Genomic DNA, 11,238 nt, shown 5'->3' on the forward strand with positions numbered 1-11,238 from the left:
GCCTCTGGCAAACAGTTGCCGCAAATTTGCAGAGAGTTTCTCGCAAATTTGCGACAAACAGTTGCCGCAAATTTGCGGCAGGTTCAGAATTCGTATGCAAATTAGCTTCTGGCAAACTGTTTGCAGCAAAGTTGCGGCAAGTTCAGAATTCGTATGCAAATTAGCTTCTGGGAGACTTTTTGCGGCAAATTTGCCGCAAGTTCAGAATTCGTATGCAAATAAGCTTCTGGCAAACTGTTTGCGGCAAATTTGCAGCAAGTTCAGAATTCGTATGCAAATTAGCTTCTGGCAAACTGTTTGCGGCAAATTTGCCGCAAGCTTACAGATAAACATAGCAACTTTAAGATATTACAACATTACAACAAGAAAAACAATTAATAAACACTAATAATCATTTAATTATGAGTTACTAATACATGTACTATGCTTTTCAATCAATTAACAATTAACTTCTACTGGTAATTAACAAAGATGTTTAACTTAAACAGTTGCAGCAAAATTAGAGATAAAGGACACAAGTAATTAACTTTAAATTTTACACATTTTATAAATTTTAAAAATAAACACAAAAATGATGAACAAACCATAATAAAATTTGACAAATAGTACTCAACCGATAGGTGATGATTTGTTGCTGCAGATCGATAAACTTGAATGCAGTTTGATCACAACATGCATGCACAGATGGACTTGTACAAAAGTTCGCAATGAGCGAAGTTCAAACTATATAGTTCACAATTAAGCTCTGCACGGTCACTGGTCATGTTACAATTAATCACGGGTTCTTTAAGGCATTCTCGATGTCTTTTTTATGACAGTCTGCTGTACGTGCTCTCCGATTTAATTTCACACAAATAGCTGAATATCGCAATAATGCCCAAAATGGAATTGTCAGACTTCATCACTGTTGTTTATATATGCTTTTCCACGTAAGTCTTACACAAATTCTGTCTTCACTCTTTTTTGGTTGCATCATTTGATCATAAAATCAGTGAGTAAGTTGTTCATGCATGGTTTTCTTTAGGTCTGTGTAACCCAGTCACCAGGGCAGACACCTATTGGGAAGATAAATGGATTTCATATAAGCACAATTGTTTTTAAATTTAAAGCAGTTTCTAAGAAAAACAAATTAGCCTATCATATACTTACTCAATCTATTATAAATCTATATAGATCTACAAATTTGCACTAGGCCTACTATAACTCTGACTATGTGAGTAGAACATGAATTCTTTTATTTAAGTAATAAAAACGTAAATCATATAAAATGTACTAATTATACACTATGTAATGATAATTTCCTAAATTTGGCGTTGTTTAAATAAATTTCAAATTTAAATTATTTGTTCATGCATCACAACGATGTCAATAACGAGCGTTTTGCTTGATTCGACACCCCACATCGTCATAGGGACGGCCTTATATTGTTAAACTCATTATAAAAGATCACAGTCTTTCGTTTTATATTCCAATAACTGTTTAAACTGCCATTCAACTAATATATTTTCATTACTTCACTTACTTTTTCAAAACCGTGCTCATGATCATGCAGATGGTGCATGCAGTGGCCTTGGGTGTTGAGACTCGATTCATTCACTTATATTTGTCCTCTGTTTAGCCGTGGATTTTCCAAAAGTAAACACTCCATTGAGAATGTTTCTTTTACCTTGTGCACAGCCTTATTCCCTTATTTTCATTCATTTTACCATCTCGGTGATGGCAGACAACATGGCAGCATCGAATGTGAAAATTGGCGGCTAGCTATTGATCGACCAATCAGCGCGCGCGTAGCTAACATTGAAACAAAAGTAAAAGTAGAAACAAACACTGAACAGCAAAACGGTACGGGAAATTCTTCAATCTACATGTTTCAACATCAAGCGGTTTAGATACTCAAATCCAAGTTGACTGATATTTGAACGTAGGAAAAAAGAATATGGCATAACAAAAGAACAGACAGGTTGGTGTTCACGTAATACGTGGGGGTCGGGGGGGGGGGGGTCATTATGAAGCATCATGCGATTAAAGTTGATCTTATTTTCGTAATAATAAAGATTTTTATCGAGACTATCTTAGAATAAAACTTAAATCCGAAAATATTAATTAAATTAATTTTTTCTCTATACAAATGTACAAAATTATAAAAGCAATTCATTATATAAATTGACAGTCTTAAACTGTTAAAGTTGTGCTGAATGTGTATGAAATTGTATAAGTCTTATTTCTGGTAAAGCTTTGGCAAGCTCAGCAAGTAAAAAAAAAGAGAAAAAAGAAATGTTTGTAGTAAACTTCTGGCAAATTTTTAGGAGTTTGCCAAAAGTTTGTCACTACTGGCGAAGAAGCTGCAAACATAATTGGGTGTCTGGTAAACTTCTGGCAAAATATAAGAGGTTTACCAGAAGTTTGCTACTACTGGCAAAGATCGGCAAACAAGTTCTAAAGTTTTCTGGTAAACTAATCAGCTTGCCGAAAATTTGCGGCAAGTTTCCTGCAAATTTGCCGCAAACAATTCATTTTGGTAAGGGTTATAACCCAATCAATCGAAGTAAAACATTTCAGTTTCTCATCATATCATTGCACCCTTTCTCTCGTTTGATATTTAGAAGTAAAATATACGATTATATTTAAGATCGTTCAATTCTAACGGTATTAATTTATTCCCTTCCTCTACAAAATTAAGTCAAGATTGGTCAGTTAGTTTCCTGGGAGGAGCTTTATCATATATGATAATACATGACAAAATTAGAGTTCCAAACCGGCGTACTTTCACTCAAATGTATTCTGACGTGTTCTGTGAAAAATGTTAATGTCATAACGTCGAAGTCAAAACTGTAGATAAGCATCGTTTAGATAAAAAAGATTAGAGGTATTCCGAAATCCGTGTAAAAGGTGTAACAAATGGTGAAATAAATGGTGATGACACAGGATTGTTATGAAGGCGCGTGCCTTTGTTCAATACAGGGGTGAAAAAAACATGTATTTTACTCTATGTATTGATATTTGCCATAATTATCTTTTATTATGAGAAATTCATATCACATCAGTTATTGCAAATTATTGCCACGAATGGTCCGCCTTAAACACGACCGGAATGTAAAAAAGGGGGAAAATGTACTATATAGTAGGTTTTCCGTGGGGGTGATCTGGCTATAAAAAGGGGGAAAACCCACTATATAGTCAGCTTTCCGTGGGGGAAAAACTGCTATATAGCCATTTTTCCGGGGGGAAAAACTGCTATATAGCCATTTTTCCGGGGGGAAAGATGGCTAGGGGGAAAAGGCACTATATAACACCGGTAATTGGAGTATTAAATCATTCATTTCCTTGTAATTGATAACGTCGATATGTATGTATATTACTAGTTCACTGGTTGTCTCACACCAAGACAATAAGGATAAGGTGAGCATTGTGACCCATGGGACTCGTAATATTTTTATGATACATGAACATTACTACATGCATCTATTGAGTTGAATTCTTTAAACATCTTCCCATCCACACAAATTTATATTTTTTTTTATTCGTGAGTTGTGTCAATGTAAAAGTGATTTTCTTGTGGTTGAGAGGAGGAGACGAGTATTGATGTCATCGTAAAACCAACCTCGATGTCTGTTATTGATTAAACCCACACATCCAATGTAGATTTAGGCCATTCAATTCACAGCTTCCACATCTGAGCATGTCTGTGTTCCAACAAATCGATACAGTTTACACATGCACTACATTTCAGCATCAGCTATAGCATGTTTTCCTCTTTCTGTACACAAGATAAATCAATCATCAACATATTTCATCAAATCGTTACTTACACACAAAAGTTAACATAAAAAAATAATATTAATACTTACTTACTTACTTACTTATATCTTCTTCTTTCAAACAACCATTTTTGTAAATACATATATCTCATTTATTTTACATTAACAATTTAACAAAGCAATTGACGTTTTCATATGAAGTAGCATCATTTTTACTCTTTATTAATTTTAAAATTAAGGTTTAATATTATTTTGTCATGTAATAAAAATTAGTAAAGAAGATTTACAAACGCTAGGAAGACAAACGATTGAATGTACACACGAGTTTATAAAAGCTGAAAAGAATGCATAAAATGTCTGTTGAATGTAGCTTCCTAAAATATTTAAAAAGAAGACTGACAAAAATAATGAAAATAGCTATCTATCATTAAAACTTGTTTTAACATAGGTTATTGCACAATACCTTTGTAGAACAGATGAAATCTATAATACAACGCTTTCCTTATCTGTACTTTCTTTTACTCGTGCAATTTGAAATCCTTATAATGATCTATAAACGTATAATAGAACAATGCGGAAAATTTGATCAATTGTCCATTTCCGTGTCATGCAAACCCTCTTAAGCAATGTCCTAAAGCTTGTGGAAATAAACAATTGGTAATGAAGTGCTAATTTTGTTTTATCAATTGAATGAATTTTTACTTCAAACCGAATTGTTGATGGTTTGATAAAGCGAGCTATTCCACTCTTATCCAGCGGGTAAGTGTATGTATGGAATCTCGAAATAACATAATGTTTGATAAACACAAATGCCTTTGAGAGTAGAAATTTTATGTACTGCATAATTAAAATATGCATAATATTTTACAACCACCGTCAATAATAATAAATGAGGGAAGGAATGCTGCATATGTTGTTTGACAATTTCCCTTATATATATATATATATATATATATATATATATATATATATATATATATATATATATATATATATATATATATATATATATATATATATATATATAATTTAAACATGATACATAATGTCCTTCCTAGTATAAATTACTTTAACAAATAAAACTAGATGCGGTCATTAGACAGTAATACCCGCACCAAGTGTTTGCCCCTAAATAACACTGTTTTGTACCAGTTTAATTAAAAATGAAGGCCACATGCAAGCTCCGGTAATACATATAATCAAAGTACTGAAGAAGTGACTGGAGTTGATTTTGTCGATGTTTATTTATTTTAAAATCAATGATATGTTTTTTTGCATGACAAGTACACGTATACGTAGTTTCTAATTTGAATTACGCATATCTTTATAATATGAATTTTTGAACTTTTTCGACTAGAATGTCGAGAAACCTCCATATGAATCGTGTTAAATAATATTTAAAGATAAAATTAATTAAATCAAAGTATGTATCAGTGGTAGAAATATTTCTCGAAAATTGTATGGATCCTAGCAATATTGAACTATAGTCTCGTTCAACCAAACGCTCGGCTGACACCGTAAATCTCCGACAAGGGTTTACGGAGACAGCCGAGCGTCGAGTTGAACGAGAGTATATTGAACTCTGGCGTAGAAATACATACGACTACAAAAAATATTTAAATTGTTTGTACCATTTAAAATCTGACTATTTTTAAGGTATTTGTAAATAAGTTTCCTTGAAAAACAATGCCTTAGCATACATCACATCGAATTCATCAATTATTTTCAAGAACTAAGTCTTGTCAGGAGCAATGATTTGTGCTGAGGTCCAAACACTGTTTCACTTTCGGTTTGTCCGAGTGACTGCATAGGAGAGTTGATTAAAAATCAACTCCCAAAAATTATAATTTTCATAACTGAAGGATGAGATCCCTTCCCATATGATAATACACATGAGCAGCACTTTATGTGCAATTTGGGGTTGAACTGTTTGCAGTGAATTTTCAGTTAATCAATAATCTTAACATTTCATCGGGTACTAGTTTTACCCAGCTCTTCGATTAGATGGGTTCACGTGTATACATAAATGTCTGTGTTTTCCATATGCAGAAAAGGATTAGTTAAGATCAGCTAAAGGAATTCATTATTGTGTTTTAATTGGATTATCATTATGATGTTGATCAATATAGGTAAGCATAATACATGTAGTAGCACAATATAATGAGATGCCAGCATACATAGGTTCTACTTTCACTTTCTAAATGTGATCTCCCTTTGACAGCATACTATATCATCATCTTTTGATATTTAAATAAGCTTATCATCGTTACCTATCCCATCGCATTTGTAAAGTTTCGGTCATTTTAGTTGCAAAAGTTATTTTTTTCATTTGTCAGACTTGCGCTATTGAGTTGACCCCATATTGACCCTGTATAAACAATTTCTTATTAAATTTGTGTATTACATGTAAGTAAGTGTACTAGACACTTATCATTTTTATATGAGATATAATAGGAAGGAAGGAGTATTTCTTTCTTAATGAATTATAATGCATCAAATACGATGTAGGTCATGACCTAATGGGACTGTTCTGGTCATGAAGCGATCAGGAAAATACAAAATATCTTCTAATGTCATTATGATGCATCAAATGGTGTAAAGTACTCTAATGATCCCCAGGTGTTGTCTTTAACCCCCCCCCCCTCCCTTTATGAAATAGGAAATGATGATACACTGTATATTTTGTTAACTTCTGAGATCTGATATCCTCATCCCTAAACCATATAATTTATTCTTGTTCTTTGTGTCATTGCGCGTAAAATTGTATATAGAGTATGCCCCCTTTGGGACACCCTGACATTCTTGAACTAGAAATAATATTCATATGCTACATAGTGTTTGATCCATGTGGGTAATTCCTAGCCTAATGATGTCACTGCTTTGTTTAGGAGACTTTTCAATTACCCCAAATAGGCGAATACACATGCATATAACATTTTGTTTATAAATCTTAAAAATTGAATTAAGCAATTTCCAAAATGTTAATGTGCTCCAGGAGAGAAAAAGCAATCAAGAAATAATTTAAAATTTGCTACTGCACACACGTCAGAATGTATTAAGAAGACTGAATCTTTAGAACCAGGTTAGATTGGGGGGGGGGGGGGGGGGGTGTGAGGGGGGGGGGGGGTGTGAATGTGGAGAATAAAAACTTTTATAATTTGAATCATTTATTGTTTTTAATTTTAACTTGTCAATGAATACTAGTTATTGATCCCCAGGTAGAAATATGACCTCTGATCATATCTCAATAGATCATTTGTCAATTATGCAAGGTGTATGAATAGTATAGAACAAAACACAAACTAATACATGTATATATACATAGGAAGTATTACAAAACATAGATGATTGATCTATATCTGGGTTCTTAAATTGAATCATATATCATGTACATATTATATTATTGTTTCTTTGTTCAAGGCATTTCAGATGGTATGTAGGTCTTGATCCCAAGTGTTCTTCCTGAAATTATCAAATATCATAAAAACCATTGAGATCCCCACCTTAATCGTAAGATATTATTCCTCCTTAGGTCATGGCGCATATCAGATCATTATGGCATGTAAGTCATGACCCTAAGGGGTCATCCTGACCCCCTTAGAATCAGAAATTGTCAATAATCTTTAAATTATTGATGTTTGATGACCCTATCTCTATTTAATCTTTATTATTAAGTCTCCCGAAATTTGGAGACTTATTGTTTTTGTATGGTTCTTAATACATGTATTATTATTCTTCGTCTTCTTTTTCTTCTTTCCCGCTCTGAATTTACTTGTTTCTCAGAGATGGCTGAACAGAATTGTACAAAACTCAAGGATATGATAGGCCTGCATATCTAGTTGTGCACCTGGTTTGATTTTTCTCGTTTTGGGTTAGACAACAACTTTTCGGGGAAGGGGTATCAAAAGGGTGTGGGGTCTAACATTGAACCTTGTAGAAAGAATCGTAGACTCTATTGTAAATGGTAACTTGAAAACAGACAAAGATAATAATATAGGGTTTTCATAATCATATATTGACTGTTACTTGCAATATATAGGGTTTATTAGATCTTAGATATGACGTGTCTATCCATTAAATCATAAAAGGAGTTCTAGGATCTATGTTTTTTTTAAGTGATTAACGTCAATTTTCTGCTACTTTTTGACTCCCTGGATGAAATTTAGATTTTTAAAACCTTACTGCACATCTATAGAACAGTCCCTATCATATCCCAAGATATGATGGGTCTATCCATTAAATCATAGGAGGAGCTTTTGGATCTATGTTTTTTTTTTAGTGATAAACGTCAATTTTCTGCTACTATTTGACTCCCCGGATGAAATTTAGATTTTATTGCACATCTATAGGACAGCCCCAATTAATCCCAAAAGATGACGTAGCTACTCCAAAAGTTGTAAGATGAGTTCTGGGAACCATACTTTTTTTGCAAAAAAAACGTCATTTTAAGTTGCCCACTGATCACCTATAAATAAATAAAAAAATTCTGGAACCTGATCACACCTCAATATGACACCCCAATCATATTCTAAAAGATCATTTGGCTACTGCCAAAAAAAGGACGTTTTTGAAACCAGTTTTTTTGTAAAAAAAAAAACAAAAAAAAAAAACACGTCATTTTTCAGCCATTAAATGACCCCCAGGACAAAATTGAAAATTCCGAAACCTTATTGCGCATCTATAGGATACCCTAAAACATATTCCAAAAGATGATTTGTCTACTGTTGAAAATGTAGGAGGAGTTCGAGGAAGAAGGTTTTTTGTGAAAAAAACGTCATTTTTTTTACCAATTATTTGACCCCCAGGACTAACAGAGAATTTTTGAAACCTTTTTACAAAACAACATGATACCTCAAATCAAACTCCAAGAGTTCAGTTTGCTGGTTTATAAGATGTAAGAGCAGTTTGAGAAAGTAAAACGTGACAGACGGAGGGACGGACGGATTAGGGTAACAACAATATACTCGAACTTTCTTTAGAAAGTGCGGGTATAATAAATGCAATGCATGACTGCCCAAACCTAAAATGCGTCAAAATATTAATGTTGTGTATTTTATTTGTTTGAGGAGATAATATCAGGAAGTTGAATGTACATGTCTCTAACTTGGAACGTCTTGCAAAATACGTTCCAACGAGAAATCCATAAAAACAAACATTGCATTTTAATAAATTCATGTTCTCCAATTTCCACCATACCATACCATACCATTCAAGAGAAATTGATAGTCACATAAGAATTCAGTGTCTTCTCCCACATAAATCAGGTAAGACAATGAACATTAAACTATAATGTTCGACATTTAAAATTCTATGATACAAAGCGTTTTGATGCAGAAATATATTTGTAAACTGTCTAGCAATTATCTTCAGATTGCTATTTGAGCGCCATTAAGGCACCATTTTAATTTTTTACTTCTTCACATTTCAAAACCTCACCGTAAATTAGATGCATTTCTAAGAAAAATAAAGAATGATTTAGTTCAAAGGGAAAAGTGGAGAAAAGTTATGACATTCTTTAATCGGAGCTAGTGATAAATGAGAAAAAAAATTCATCATGCAGTCAAATTATCTCTACATCATTCGAGCTTGACGTTAAATGAGACTTTCACATGAATAGCATTCGGAGACATTTACACTTTGCGGATCACCAAATACACAACACTTTAGTCCTGATTGATAAGAGGGTTGCTCCAAAAGTAGTGTCACGGTTGCAATAAAATCATGAAAACTCGCTGTAATGACAAAATTTTGAATTGTATTATATTTACATATATTTATCTCTAATGTAAGAGATAGAAATGCATTGCATTCCCTTGAGAAGATATTTCTTTTAACAACAATAATTTATAAGATCTATTTATGGTTTTTTTTATCTCCACTTGTATATCTTAACTTCTCTCTCAATTTTCTTTGACAATATTAAAATGAAAACTAATGTTTAGGGAATATCTGAGTGATTCGAGACAGTTAGTGCAATTTACATGTACAAATATTTTAAACAAAAATTAACTTCCTAGTATTTTTTTTTCTGTCCATATGTCAAATTCCGTATGTTATTCTTTTTAAAGGGGCGTGGTCACGATTTCGTTCAAAAATTATTTTTCAGATTTTAATGTATACAATACTTCATTAAGGCAATTTTGATAGGCAGCCAAAATTCGAGTGCCATTCGTTAAGTTATCAGCGATTTACTGAGCTTACAATTCTTTGCTATGTAAACAAATATTTTGTTTACATTCTTAATGTCGAAGACCTAAAATGAATGTGTTAAATATTAGAAACTTTTTTCTGTTGTTGTTAAAATAAATATTAAGAAGATAGAATAAGCCATACTTATCCCGTAAAGTTGCTTTTTAGTGCTCAAATTAATCAAATATTACACATGAATATTTAGTTATGGAGAGAGACACATCATCATGATGGAAACACCAGGAGAGAGAGAGAGAGAGAGAGAGGAGAGAGAGAGAGAGAGAGAGAGAGAGAGAGAGAGAGAGAGAGAGAGAGAGAAAGCGCATATCATGTAATGGTTCGGGCTGGGTGGTTGGGTTGATTATGGGTGCTGAATCTAATATGTTAATATGTTAATCAAAGTAACAGAAATTATAAAAATACATGTATACATGGATAATTAAAAAGATAAATTAATTGGTATTGTCCTTAACTTTGGGACTTAAAATTGAATTAAAATTAAAACTCTCGAAATTAAAAAGATAGAAATGAAATGTATACCCCGGACCTTTTATGTTAGGCGGACCTCTTCTTATATTTATACGGGCCGGACCCTTTTATAGCAAAGGCGGATCTTAAATGTTAAAATTAAAGGTCCGGTCGGACCCTTTTTCGGGGGTAGACCTTTAATTATACGATACCGGCTCCGACCGATCTCATTTTTTTTGTAGTACAATTTATTTTTCACGCAAAAATGGGCGAACGGTAAGAATGGTCAAAAACGCTTTAATCAAAAACATGTAAACTAAGATACATATTAAGTATAACTTATCAAAGTATCTTGTAAGGAAAGTTGTTATATGGAATGACAGAACCAAAACAATATGCCCCGATATTTAATCTCAAGGCCATAAATATAATATCGAAATAAAAAAAATTATAGACGTGAACAATGCCCAAATTGATTTTAAGTTTACAATTCGTTTGAAAATTAATCATCCCTCTGCAATTTCTAGTCCATTCGTTTCCACATCAATGAGAAGTCTTTTAAAATGCTACAAGTAAATAATGTAGTAGATCAATTAAACATAGCAGCCATTTATATATATATATATATATATATATATATATATATATATATATATATATATATATATATATATATATATATATATATATATATATATATATATATATATAAAACATTTAAAAAAAAAGGTATAGAATAGCACTGAAAAACAAAACACACATCTGTTCAATCAGGTGTCGTATTGCTAGATGCATCCGACTTCGTGCTTTTATCGATCGCAAA

The 11,238-nt window shown here is 32.5% G+C and overlaps 1 long non-coding RNA gene across 1 annotated transcript; it reads right to left on the reverse strand.

Moving 5' to 3' along the window:
* Positions 1-380: 380 nt before the first annotated feature.
* Positions 381-1,987, reverse strand: LOC117683966 (uncharacterized). The gene is made up of 2 exons (XR_010714417.1): positions 1,523-1,987; positions 381-1,055 (listed from the first exon to the last, which is right to left on the reverse strand). It is a non-coding gene; the product is annotated as an uncharacterized lncRNA (long non-coding RNA).
* Positions 1,988-11,238: the final 9,251 nt, after the last annotated feature.

The sequence above is a fragment of the Magallana gigas genome, chromosome 5, assembly GCF_963853765.1.
Source record: "Magallana gigas chromosome 5, xbMagGiga1.1, whole genome shotgun sequence".
NCBI lineage: Eukaryota > Metazoa > Mollusca > Bivalvia > Ostreida > Ostreidae > Magallana > Magallana gigas.